The sequence below is a fragment of the Protopterus annectens genome, chromosome 9.part0, assembly GCF_019279795.1.
Source record: "Protopterus annectens isolate FY-2018-M chromosome 9.part0, PAN1.0, whole genome shotgun sequence".
Taxonomy (NCBI): domain Eukaryota; kingdom Metazoa; phylum Chordata; order Ceratodontiformes; family Protopteridae; genus Protopterus; species Protopterus annectens.
The window spans coordinates 1,827,475,781-1,827,489,773 of record NC_056743.1 but is presented as its reverse complement, the minus strand read 5'-3'; positions in this window follow the sequence as shown (position 1 = coordinate 1,827,489,773).

Below are 13,993 nucleotides of genomic sequence, written 5' to 3'. Positions count from 1 at the left end.
TCTCCTGGGACGGGAAACAGTGGTTCTCCTTTCTTTTGGAAGCAGTCAAGAACAATTACTACAAATTTCCTCACAATCAGGATAAGGGGTGTTTGATACACTCCCACTTGAAACCACTTTAACAAGCTGCCTGGATGATAGACTTTTAGTACCTTTAGGCATCTATTTTCTGGCAAAGTTCAGCAGGTGTGAATGGAAGCAAAGAAACCTGCGACTAGGAAATCAAGTATTACTTAATGGAAAATATGTTTTCTTTGGTACTGTGATAAGAACCAGGACCCTTTTAAGACTAGTATTTCTTTAGTTCGACAATATTTCTGTGAGTCGTTATCCTCTGGTCTTTCCTACTCCTCTGTCAAGGTTGTTTTTTTAGACATTTGAGCATGTTTTGCCATGGGCCCCCCTACAAGACATTCCTTTGTTAAAATGTATTTCAAAGGGATGGTGCATACCTGTCCATCTTGAAAGCAGGTGGTTCCTTTTTAGGATCTTAACTTTGTTTTGGAAAATTTAACTCTTGTTCCATTTGAACCAGCTCAGAAGGCTGGCTTGAAGTCCATAACATGGAAAAAAATTGTGTTGATTGCTTTGACTTCTGCAAGAAGAGTGTCTGAGTTGTAAGCTCTCACAGTGGGTCAACCTCATCTCAATTTTCACCAACATAGGGTTACCTTAAGGACAAATCCTTCAGTTATGCCTAAAGTGTTATCCAAGTTTATTTTAAGCCAAGCTTTTAATCTTCTTTCCAGAAGATAAAAATGAACCAGAAGAGCTTCTTCGTATATCGGCTGCATACAGACAACAGAGATATTATCTTGACAGAGCCAAAACCATCAGAACTCTGAAGAGTTATTAATTTCTTATGAATGTAAGAAAAAAAGGACAAACTCTGTCAAAGCAGAATATTTTCAAATGGTTGTCCCATGTTGTTTTCTTTTGTCATACTAGCCATAACAAGCAAATTCCAGGCAGGGTCAAAGCACATTCTACTAGGACCTTGACTTCATCAATTGGTTTTTGGAAAGGCATGGACTCTAGAAGTATTATAGAGGTAGCAACTCAGTCCTCTACACATATCTTTACAAAGCACTACAGATTGATTCTTTCTTTGGCTCTACAGCAAGCTTTGCTCAGACCATTCAGAATGGGCTACTGGACCGTCAATTTTCTTCTTCCCCATCAGTTTAACCTATGGAAATCTACCCACATAGCTAAGGCTACTTTGGCAGTGATCAAATGATGAGCGTAATACAGATATGTAAGGGCTTATCATAACAGTAGATGTTCAAATCATCTCTGCTGCAGCAGCTGCTCCCTCCCTCCCTCCCCCAACCCCTCCCCCATATTTTTGGTATGATTTTTGTTCCCATTGTATGGGTATTGAATTGTATCCACTTAGCTTTGTCCTCTTTCAGGGCTGTAGCCTCTCGCTGACAGTTGACATGACAGCTCTGATGGGCTTGGTGCCCAGATTGCTGATTTTCAACAGCTCTGCTTGAGCTGCCAAGAGTCTGGGCATGTGGAAAATGCCTTTAAGCTTTGTGAGCCGGAAAGCTTTCATAGTCTGTGCAAGATATAATCCATATTACTAAGGCAGGAGTGATCATTCAGAAAGTTACTGTTATGGCAAGTTTATTTACTGAGCTATACTTTCCATGTGGATAGAAGATCCTTAATATTAATAGCAGGCATGATTTATGGTTATCCATCCAGTTGTCAGTTGTCAAGAATTGCTTTAACAATTTTCAAGAAAATAGCTGTCTGATGCATAGAGGGAATCGATTCCAAAGGTGGGGGTGCATTGGGTAAGAAAACGATAATGTCAGCAGGTGTTGCTAATTTTACAGTAAATATTTATGCCCTTGGAATGGGTATAAGTCAAGATCAAAGTCAAAGTAAACTTTATTGTCATACAGATCAACACAGAGGAAAAAGTGCGTATCACTGCATGAAATTTCAATACTCAGGTTCGAACCATATAAATGATAGTTTACAGAAAGAAGATGGATTAAATTAGTAAAAAAAAATAAATTAAATTAAAATAAAATAAAAGTGAATAAATAAAAAACATATAAGATACAAAAAAGGTAAATAAAGTAAAACAAATTTGAAAGCTCTACTTACATCAGAAACACAACAAATAAAACAGCAGAAATAGACTCAGTAGAAATATAAGGATATGCAAAAAACAGTACTATAATGAATGACAGGCACACATGTAAACTTACCTGCCACCAATACCTACCATAAACTTACAGTTCACAGCTTTCCTAGTGCAGATAAAAATATATGAAGTGAGCTATTAAGAGAGTTTATGGAAACAACAATGACATCTTGCACACAAATAATGTTTCACTCATGGAGCGCGTTAGGCTATCTGTTTGTTATTCAGTAGTCTGACAGCATGTGGGAAAAAGCTATTATGGAATCTGGATGTCCTGCATCTAATGTTTCTGTAGCACTTCCTTGTTGGCAGGAGTTTGAACAGTCCATGATCCAGATGGTGTATACCCCTCAATAGTTTTTGGACTTTGCCATAGCATCTGATAGAATATATATTCTGTAGGGATTGCAGGTTGGAGCCAATGATTTTTGTGGCCTGTTTAACAATCTTATTTAGTGCCTTCCGGTCAGCATGAGAGCAGTTTCCGTACCAGACAAACATGTTTGTCAGTACACTCTCAGTCGTGGCTCTGTAGAAGGTGAGTAGGACTTGAGGGGAGAAGTTAGCTCTACAAAGTCTCCTAAAGAAGTGGATACATTGTTGGGCTCTCTTTATAAGTTGGGAAGTGTTTGTGGCCCAACTTAGGTCTTGTGAGATATGTCCCCCTAGGAATTTGATGCTGTTTACTCTCTCCACTGTGGCATCATTGATGATAATAGGGGTGTGTGGCTTTTTCTTCTTCCAAAAATATATGAAGATTTCCTTGTTTTTCTCAAAATTTAGTGCTAAGTTGTTGTCATTGCACCAATGAGCGAGTTGGTTCACTTCTTCCCTGTAGGGCCCCTCATCTTCCTTCTTGATAAGGCCGATTACTGTGGTGTCATCTGCAAATCTGATGATTCTATTAGACTGATGTATAGGTGTGCTGTCATATTTTAGAATTGTGAAAAGAAATGGATTGAGTATGCAGCACTGTGGGACCCCGGTGTTTAGGGTGATGCTGTTTGAGTGATGCTTTCCAGCTCAAACTATCTGTTGCCTTTCAGGTAGGAAGTTGAAGATCCGGCTGCATATTGTGTTTTCTATGCCCAGTTTACTCAGCTTAGACAGCAGTTGTTTTTGAATAACCATGTTAAAGGTCGAGCTGAAGTCTATGAACAGCATGCGTACATAATAGGCCTTATTTTCCAGGTGGTCCAAGGTGTGATGAAATGTTAAGACTATGGCATCTGCAGTAGAATGATTAGGTCTGTATGCAAATTGTAAAGGATCAAATGTAGCAGGTAGGCAGGCAGGGTGTTCTATGATGCTTAACCATTTTTTCAAACACTTCATCACTTCTGAGGTAAATGCAACTGTCTAGTAATCATTTAATGATGCTGGAGATGATTTCTTGGGCAGAGTGATGGTATCGGTAGTCTTAAAGTATTTGGGCACTTTTTCCTGGCTGAGAGATATATTGAAAATGTCTGTGAAGTCTGGTGCCAGCTGATCAGCACAGTTTTTAAATAGATTTCCTAGGATCCTATCTGGACCAGCTGCTTTGCCTAGATGAACCCTAGGTTCTTGCGTACTTCTTCCAGGTTGAGGCATAGCAATGTGAAATCTTCATTTGTGAGTAGCCTCTCTGGTGATGTTTTATTCAGTTCCTCAAATCTGCTGAAGTAGATGTTTAGTTTGTTTAAAATGTCTGGGTTATCATCACATCATGTGGATGGTGGCTTATAGGCTGTGATGACTGCTGAAGTAGATGTTTAGTTTGTTTAAAATGTCTGGGTTATCATCACATCACATGGATGGTGGCTTATAGGCTGCGATGGTTTGGATACCTCTCCACAGCTGCCTAGGATCTTTCTGGTCAGAAAGGTACTATAGGCCCATTTTGCTACTCTCACACCTCTGTCCAAGTTAGGCCTGGTCTTTTTCAAAGCCTGTCTGTTTCCAGCCTTAAAGGCAGCATTACGTGCTCATAGTAATTCATATAACTCACTGGTGAGCCAGGGTTTTTGGTTGGCTCTTATGGTTACATCCTTCAGGGTAGTGACACCCTCTATACATTTTGTGATGTATCCCACAACTGTTTCGGTGTACTCATGCAAATGAATAATTTGATTTGGGGTGGCATCCTCTTTAAATAGATTCCTGTCACTGCATTCAAAGCAGTCTTGCAGAGCTGAGACAGCACTTTCAGGCCAGATCCTTATTTGCTTCCTGAAAGGTTTTCCCCTTACTAGCATTGGTTTATGGGCAGGGATAAGCAGGACAGAAATGTGATCTGAACTTCCAAGATGGTGGTGGAGGACTGCCTTTTATGCTTGTTTGATATTTGAGTACACTTGATCAAGTGTGTTTTCACTTCTTGCAGAGAAGTTTACATACTGTTGGTAGTTTGTTAGCAAAGTTTGAGTTTGGCCTTATTAAAATCCCCAGCTAAAATGTTGACACACTCTGAGTTCTTGTTTTGCAGATCACAGGCTAACTGATATAGGCTGGTGAGTGCTTCATTAGTGTTTGCATTTGGAGGTATGTAAACTGCAGTTATAAAAACAGTTGAAAACTCTCTGGGCAAGTAGAATGGAGGACATTTAACTGTAAGGTATTCAATGTCAGCTGAGCAATAGCTAGTAATGACATCATTGTTTTCACACCAGCTGTTGCTGACGTATATGCAGACTCTTCCACCTTTTGTTTTGTGACTCAGAGCCTGTAACCTGTCTGCTCTGAATAAAGAGAATTTGTTTATTCCAACAACTTGGTCGCTGATATTTGAATTTAGCCAAGTCTCAGTGAATATAGCAGTTCAGAAAGTATGGGGTCTCTTACAGCATTAAGCAATGGACAGAACTACCCTCTTGCAAGCCTACAGTACATAGAATAAAGGGACAGAGATATTATTCTCTCAGTAAAGCCTAATATAGTGGACACACACCATGTTTTTGACTATGAATCTTTGGGACTTTTCACATTTTACAAGGTGCAAGTTGCTTAGAGAGGGGTACATTACCCAAGGGGCATTCTGTTCAAGAATGCATCTAATAAGAGGGAATTAAGAGGGATAAGGACAGCCTTGAACCTAAAAGTAATGCTATGGCCACAAAGCTATGTGAGGCAGAAGGACTGTCTTATCCCAAATGAGACCACTTGGTTGAAAGAGATCTCAAAACCAACATGCGCACTCACATCTGAAATAATGGGGTCTTTTTTTAAGAGGAACACAAAAATATGATGAGGAAGGGATGGGGTGCTCCTGAAGATAATTATACTACACATTTTTCAGCATTTAGAGTAAGCCTCTGATTAATGTACCAGATGCAAATCTAATGTAGGCATTTCTAGAGAATGTGAGTGTAATAGGTGAGTTGACAACAGCACCCAATTTGTAGTCACCTACAAAATTGACTCAGTCACCTAGAGACAATTTCTACACTGAGTGGCTATCCCTGACATGGGATGTAGTCTGTGATCTGTGTTTTCCTGTCTAGAGAGCTCTATGCATCAAAGTTGATACCCAAATCAGTTGGTCTATACAACTCTTCCCCCAAAAGACACCGGGTTCCTATTACCTTGTCGAATTCCTGAAACTTTGAAGCTGAGAACATCGAACTCAGATGTTCGAAGTTCCAGGAATTCAAACACAAAAAAATAAATAAATAAAAACCCTAACTGCAAACCCCACACGAGGGGCTGCACCCCCCGCTCTTTAAATATACCAACTCCGAGATCGCAATACATTGCAGAAAGGGAAGATTTCCCTTTACCGCACTGTAGTACGATCTCAGAGTTGGTATATTTAAAGTGCGGGGGGTGTGGGGGCCACAGCCCCCCACATGGGTGGTGCAGGGCAAGCAACAGTTTTCTATGTTTCTTTTGTTTTTATTTTTTTTCACCTTGTCGAAGTTCTGAAACTTTGAACATAATGTTTCAACCTTATGGCGTTCGAAGTTTTGGAACTTTAACAAGGTAATAGGAACCCAAAGACACCATGTAGAGTCTACACTGCTGCATGCAACTCCCTTCTTGAGTACGTTTGAGGTGAAAACAGACAGTAGGTTTTGAAGAAGTAGTAGGAACCCCATAATGTACTTGGACGTCGGTTAAGATTTTGACATCATGATTGCGCTATGCAAGATAACAAGAAAGCTTAAAGGTGTGTCATTTGTAACTAAACACCTATATTTGCATAAGATGTGCCTTTATGAACTGATGAAGCTGGTTATTGCATGTACATAATAAAATGTGGATTTTCATGCACTACAGTACTGCATTTATCAGAGTGAGATAGCTATTGCAGATCAGCTCAGTGCAGAAAAGGTTGTTATGTTACTTCTGAGTTTTCCTAATGTAGCTGAAGAAGGCATGTTAGTGTTCTGTAGTATTAAAGCAATTTTAAGTTTATAACTGGTTTTGGACTCTTTAATTGCATGTTGTGTGGTCTTGCTTAATGCTTTTATGTTGCTTTTATAGTGTGAGAGAGGAAATTTTCTTTACCAAAAGCCATGCACTTTTATTCTTTTTCCAGTAGATTGATGTATATGGATATTCCACTATACTGGTTTGATTTTGAATTTATTACTGAGCTTGCAGAAGATGAGAAGAACTTTCTGCATGCATTTATCCATAGGAAAGTAGAACTTTGAGGAGTATGCCAAGCCATGAGCAGCATTATCAATAGCAGAACATGTCAGTTTTGCTCAGGGGTGCCAGATTTGTTACAGGACAGGTATGGACAAAAAAAATGGTTTTTAATACAGAACATCAGGCAGCTCCCCATTAAACACAAGCAGATCTGTGTTTGGCAATTTTTGATTGGCCTGTATGCCGGTATACGAGCCAATCAAAAAATCGCATAGCGGACCCTCTTCTGTTCAATGTGGAACATCCAGCAGTTCCGCATTAAACAGAAGTAGCTCTGTTTTGCGATTTTTTGATTGGCTCATATAGCAGCATATGGGCCAATCAAAAAAAAAAAAAGTGGAGGCTGTTTTGCCAGGATTTTAACCAGCAGTGCGGGACTCAGGGTCGGGCTGCTGATCCCAGAACAGTCCCACTCAAATAAGAACACCTGGCAACCCTGGTTGTGCTTGTCCAGAATTTCTATGGGTAGAAAAAGGTTGGCTTTCAAATAATTACAAAGCACTGTGGCATTTTTATGAATGGAATTAGCTTGAACTAAGGGTGAAGATAACAGCCCTATGATTCAATTTTGCCAGTGAAGAGCAGTGGTTTGTAAGGACAAGATAACTTTCTGGAAGTGCAGGGGCAGTTTGCACAAGCAAGATGGCGATTTGCAAAGTCAAGAAATTTCTGGGTGTATTTACTGGAAGTTGTATACATTTCCCATTTAAAACATATATTGGTAGATTATATAGGGATGGAAAACTCAGATGTATAAGAGCCATCAAAATTACCCTAGCAGGACCCTGCTGTTAAAGGATTCTTCTTAACTGTGTAGCAGAGAATGGTTTTAGTCCATCAACCTCTAGGTAAGGGGTCCAGCATGCTTCCACTGCACCAGTCTGCAACCTTAAAGCATGGGCCTTTTTCTGGGACAGGAGCCTAGGATCTCAGGCATTCCACTTTGTTATCACTGCCTAGGCTAATGTGTTTAATATCAACAATAAAGCTTTAGAAGTAATAGTACAATTGGTGACAGTTGTAGTATTAGGTTCAATTTGCTTATTGGTGACACTGGAACTGGAGTATTAATTTGGGACGTAATAGTGATCATCAGCTTGTAACTAGACCTGGTACATCTAAATCACGCAAAAACAGAAAAGCAACCAGTAACAAAATCCAGGAGCACCCGTAGAGACAATAATTCAATTGCAGCAGTGAGCGATAAAAAACAGTTTTAATTCCAGAACAGCTTCTTTTGCACAGATAAAAAACCACAATAAAGACAAGCGCTTTCGCCTGGACCATTCCAGGCTTTATCAAGTCAAAGTAAATGCCAATAGTGAAAGAACTTTTTAAATAGGTTTGACTGCTTAGTCACATGCTCGTTTAGCTATTAGTTAATGAATAAATGACACCTGGTAAAGGTTGGGAGCTTTTGCTTATATACATCAAATGTGTTGAAAATTCTCAACTCAGAACCTGGTGTAATCAACAAAGTTATGCAAGTAACTATTGCTATGTGCATATTGCAAACAGTGCAATGTTTAAAATATTCCTAAAAAACATTTATAAAAACAGGGTTTTAAAATCATATAAAATGGGAATGTTCCCTAGTGGGTGCATTAACATCAATACATGTTCTATCTAAAAGCAAACCAAAAAACAACAACAAAAGGGTAAATATAAATAGAAAAATGAACACTGAAACCAGGGTGTAGCATATCAACTTATATAGGAAAATTTTATTTGGCTATAATCTAGCTCTTCTGAGCTTGAGAACTGGGCCTATGCTCAACATGCCATTCAGGCCCGGTGTATTACCCGCATCAAGCCTGAGCTGCCAGATTAACTCCCTGAATTCCAGGGTAGATTCCCAATCTCCTCCTCTATTATTGGGATGTACCTGTTCGAGTACCATGAAAGCAAGCTTGAAATTGGGGCAGATGAGGGAGTGTTTGAAAAATGCATTACTTTCCTTCATTTTGCCTATGTCGTAGGTGTGTTCATATATTCTCTTTCTAAGCTCCCTTTCGGTTTTTCCTATATAAAACGCACCACAGGTGAGACAATAACCAATATAAACCACACCTTTCGTGTTGCAAGTAAAATGCCCATGGGGTTTCAAGTTGATTTTACGTGCTTTTAGATATATGTGATTGTTGTTGATCATAAGGGGGCACTGTTTACAAGCACCACATTTGAACGTACCGTTCTTTTGTTGTGTTGTCATGTGGGTTGTATTGTTTCTTTGTTCAAAAACCTCTTTTAAATTGCGTCCTCTTTTTCTAACAAAAGCTGTTTTTTTAGGGATTAAATGCTTGAACTCATCATTGGTTTCTAACACAAACCAAAACTTGGTAATGGTGTTTTCTATTTCTTTTGAATTCTCTGAAAAGGTGTATATAAAGTTACCAGAATTCTCCTGTGCATGTGTGCTTGGAATCCTTGGGTTGGGGATAATAATATTTTTATTCCCTAATAATGGTGTATATACTGACTCCCTTTTAGTAAGAATCTCATGGATGAGATTGTTCACCAGGTCATCTGGGTAACCCCTCTCTATGAACATAACTCTTAAATTGTTTGCTTCATCAATGAAGTCAGATAACCTACTGCACATACGGGAAGCTCTAATGAGTAATCCCTTAAGTATTCCTTTCTTTTGATGGAATGGGTGCTGACTATTAAAATGCAGCAGTGAGTTGGAAAAACAGGGTTTTCTGTAGACCTTAGAATATAATTCTAGTGACTGGGAATCCCTAAGGATTGCTACATCCAAGTAGTGGAGTTCATTCTCACTAATTTCATGTGTAAATGTTAGAAAATCTGTGGTGGAATTGATGTATTCCAGGAAACATGCCACTTGTTCTCTGGTACCATCCCAAATAATACAAATGTCGTCTAGGTAGCGACAATAAAAGGTGATGTACTGTGCCAAGTAGATTGGAAAATGTAAGCTTGCTCCCATCTGTGTAATACTGCGTTAGCGTACACAGTAGCGCAAGAAGCACCCATAGCAACCCCCTTTGTTTGCTTGAACAGTTCACCGTTAAAAAACACATAGCTGTTGTTCAGGACAATATTTAACATTTCAGATGTTAAATTAATAAGATTACTACTGAGCCTGGTTTCATGTTTAAGAAAATCGGTGAACCACTCAACACCTATGGTGTGGGGGATGCTGGGGAATAGCTCCTTGATATCTACAGTAATCATTAGTGAAGAAGTAGGGCATTTTTCTTTTGGAAATTGTCTGAGAAACTCCCAAGAGTCCTTAACCACATGGGTCATGGCCGAGGTGTATTGCTTGGTAATGAAGTCGATAAATTTAGCTATGGGTTCCGTTACCCCACCCGCACCGGAAACAATCGGTCTAAATAAAAGAGGATAAGTGCCTTTATGAGTTTTGGGGATTCCAAAAATAATGGGAACCCTGGGTTTGTTGACTAGTAAGAAATTATAAAGTTGCTCGTTAATAGCCCCTTGTAAAAGATGGTCGTAAAGTGTGTATTTTATCTTAGCTAGGGCTATATTATACTCATTACGAGATGTTAAACAATATTGTTTATCATCGTGTAGCATATTGTGTATGCTTTCCTCGTAGGTGTGGTCGTACATGAGTACGACTCCACCACCCTTATCTGGCTTCATTACCCTAACATGTTCCTTAGATAACATAGAAATGTATTCAAGTTCCTGCTTAGTTATATTAGATTGTTGTGCCTCCGTAGAATAGAAGAACCTATTACGTAGTTCTTGTTCAACCAATTCTTCATAAAGTTTCAACGGTTGTACCATAGGGGGATTAAATGTGCTTTTTCTGTTAAGCCCATTAGGGGTATATGTTCCATTTTTGAAGAAATGTTTCAAGTTTAGTGCTCTGGTGAACAGTTTAAGGTCCACCAGTAGACTTGCTAAATTTACTCTACTAGAAGGTACAAATTGGAAACCTTTTGTAAAGATTCTGAAAGCTGTTTCATCTATCAAAACTTCAGTATAGTTATAAATATTGAAGTTGTTCATTTTAAACACCCTGCAATTAACTTCATCGGGTACCATAATAATATCATTGTTGACATTATAATTGACCGTGGTGGGGAAATCAGGTAATATAAGTGTGTCAGGAAGCTTGTCAGTGTATGTGTCAAAACTTATTTGTTGTTCCACCTTGGTCCTGGTCTCTGTGGTTTGTACCCCCACCCCCCGGTTCTCCCCGGGGGATAGTGAAAATCCTGGTTCCGTTCTCTTCTGTCTTTCTCAGCCAAGCGTTCACTCCTACGTGGGGCCTCATTGTAATTATGCTGAAAAACTTCATCTGTTCCATTATCAATAGTACTGTTGTATCTAACATTATTTGTTGGTTTGTTATGACAGGGGTATGCTACTTCCTCCCTGTACTCGTGCATGTCCCTTTCAAGTTTTCTAATCTTTCTAGTAATGATTTTGGAGCAGAACTGATCAACTTCATCAAAGACTTTGTCATAGTCATGTTTGACCATGCCAAAGTCAGTATCTGAGATGACTGTGTTGTGCAAATTATTCAATTCCTCAGTAAATGCCCTAGCCTTCATTTCATATTCTTCAATCATGACTTTCATAACTTCTAGTCCTGCTCGGTCAAAAATGTCACATAACTGTTTATACTGTGCAGTGCCTTGCTTTACAAAATTCGGAAATTTGAAAAAACGTAGCCCCTTTGGGATACGCTTGACCCTGACACATTCTGTTAAGTAATCAATTTCACATTGGTTGCTTTTCAGAGCATAAAGTTTACTTTTGAATGCATCAAAGTCTGTTTCAATGGACACAGAACCAAAATGGTTAACAGTACCTTTGTTGAAGTTAAAGGGCTGATTCGCCCAATTGGCAAAATCGAAATCTTTTATTTTGTCCCTGGTTCTTTTGGAACGAGCTCCGGGATTGTTACGGTTATTAGTAGACCTTCCGCCCTCCTGGGGTGCATGGTTCCCGTTAGTAGCTTCCGACAATACTCTGGCACACTCTACATCCACTTCAGCAGTCCGCTGTGTCGATGGAATGGTTGTAATTGTAGAAGACGGTGTTTTTAAGGCATCCTTTTGCTGCTGTTTAAGCAGTCCTTTTAGCTCGGTTAACATGCCGAGCACTTGGTTAAATTCCGCTCGTGTTACAGGAAGGTCTTGTTCTGTGTCCTGTAACAAGCAGGGTGTGACTGCAGGGTTGAACGCCTCTACGCCGGTGGTCATGGTAGCAAACAGCAACAGGTAAATCACGCAAAAACAGAAAAGCAACCAGTAACAAAATCCAGGAGCACCCGTAGAGACAATAATTCAATTGCAGCAGTGAGCGATAAAAAACAGTTTTAATTCCAGAACAGCTTCTTTTGCACAGATAAAAAACCACAATAAAGACAAGCGCTTTCGCCTGGACCATTCCAGGCTTTATCAAGTCAAAGTAAATGCCAATAGTGAAAGAACTTTTTAAATAGGTTTGACTGCTTAGTCACATGCTCGTTTAGCTATTAGTTAATGAATAAATGACACCTGGTAAAGGTTGGGAGCTTTTGCTTATATACATCAAATGTGTTGAAAATTCTCAACTCAGAACCTGGTGTAGTCAACAAAGTTATGCAAGTAACTATTGCTATGTGCATATTGCAAACAGTGCAATGTTTAAAATATTCCTAAAAAACATTTATAAAAACAGGGTTTTAAAATCATATAAAATGGGAATGTTCCCTAGTGGGTGCATTAACATCAATACATGTTCTATCTAAAAGCAAACCAAAAAACAACAACAAAAGGGTAAATATAAATAGAAAAATGAACACTGAAACCAGGGTGTAGCATATCAACTTATATAGGAAAATTTTATTTGGCTATAATCTAGCTCTTCTGAGCTTGAGAACTGGGCCTATGCTCAACATGCCATTCAGGCCCGGTCTCTATGGGTGCTCCTAGACCTGGCACATCTACCAATCTCAGAAGATAAAGAGCATGTAGGATCTTTTAATACGGAAGTGCAAAATAATGCACCTTGAAAGAAAATACTGGTGAGTGAAATAGTGAAAGAAAAAAGATTAGAAAGAACGAGTGCAATCATTACCAGGAAACTCAGCCACTGAATACAGTATGAGCCATATGCAGGGAAAACCAGTGGAAGTCAAACACTGTGAGAAAGGTAGGGGTCAAAGGAAGGCTGATATAATTATTTTATGGTGCAGGGCACAGGTAATACCACACCTGGAATACTGTATACACTTCAGAGGGTCTTAGGAAAAAAAAGATAGCAAGCTGGTAGAATGTATACAAAGTGGGTGTACCAATAACATGGAGATGATGGAAAAAGGTGAGTAGTATGACATAATATAATCTCACTATATCATCAGAGGTTAGGCAGACAGGATATAAACATGATAACTAGGGGAAAGGCCATGTCAGAGGTATTATCTGCAAGTAAGAAGTATCAGTTTGAACTTAAGGGAATACATTTTTGTAGAAGTCGAAAAACTTTAAAATGATATACCAAATAGAAAGAAGTAAACCTGGAAATACAAAAGTCTTCTCAACTGACCAGATATCCACTTTTATTGTAGAACACGAAAGTGCTGAAAACTGAATAAGATTAAGTGTTTTTCGTTTGACACCTTGGCTAAACTTCTTCAGATACACATCACCTAAAATTACATGCTTATAAAACACTGCTCGTTAAGCTTAATTAGACATGTGTTTAAAATCAATTAACTTTAAAAATCACTGTAGGTGTCGTTTTACAGAAAACCAAATTCCTAGTTTAAACCTCAGATAAACGTGCATCATTTCTACTGTCTGCAGGCAAGTAATATATACAAGAAATATAAAACTATATAAAAAAAAATATATAAATATATATATATATATATATATATATATATATATATATATATATATATAATATATATATATATATATATATATATATATATATATATGTGTATGTATGTAGATATATATATATATATATATATATATATATATATATTTTTTTTTTACCAATACTAATATATAACTCTACAAACCATAAGTAACATCTTAGCACCAGACTGTATGTTACATAACTCAGTTAACTAAAACATTTACTAAATGTTTACAAAGTGTAGACTAGGACCATAAAGCACTACACTTATAGTGGTCATCTCTCCATGCTTTTCAGTTTTAGGACACATGCTAAAGAACAAACTTCGTTCAGACCTGG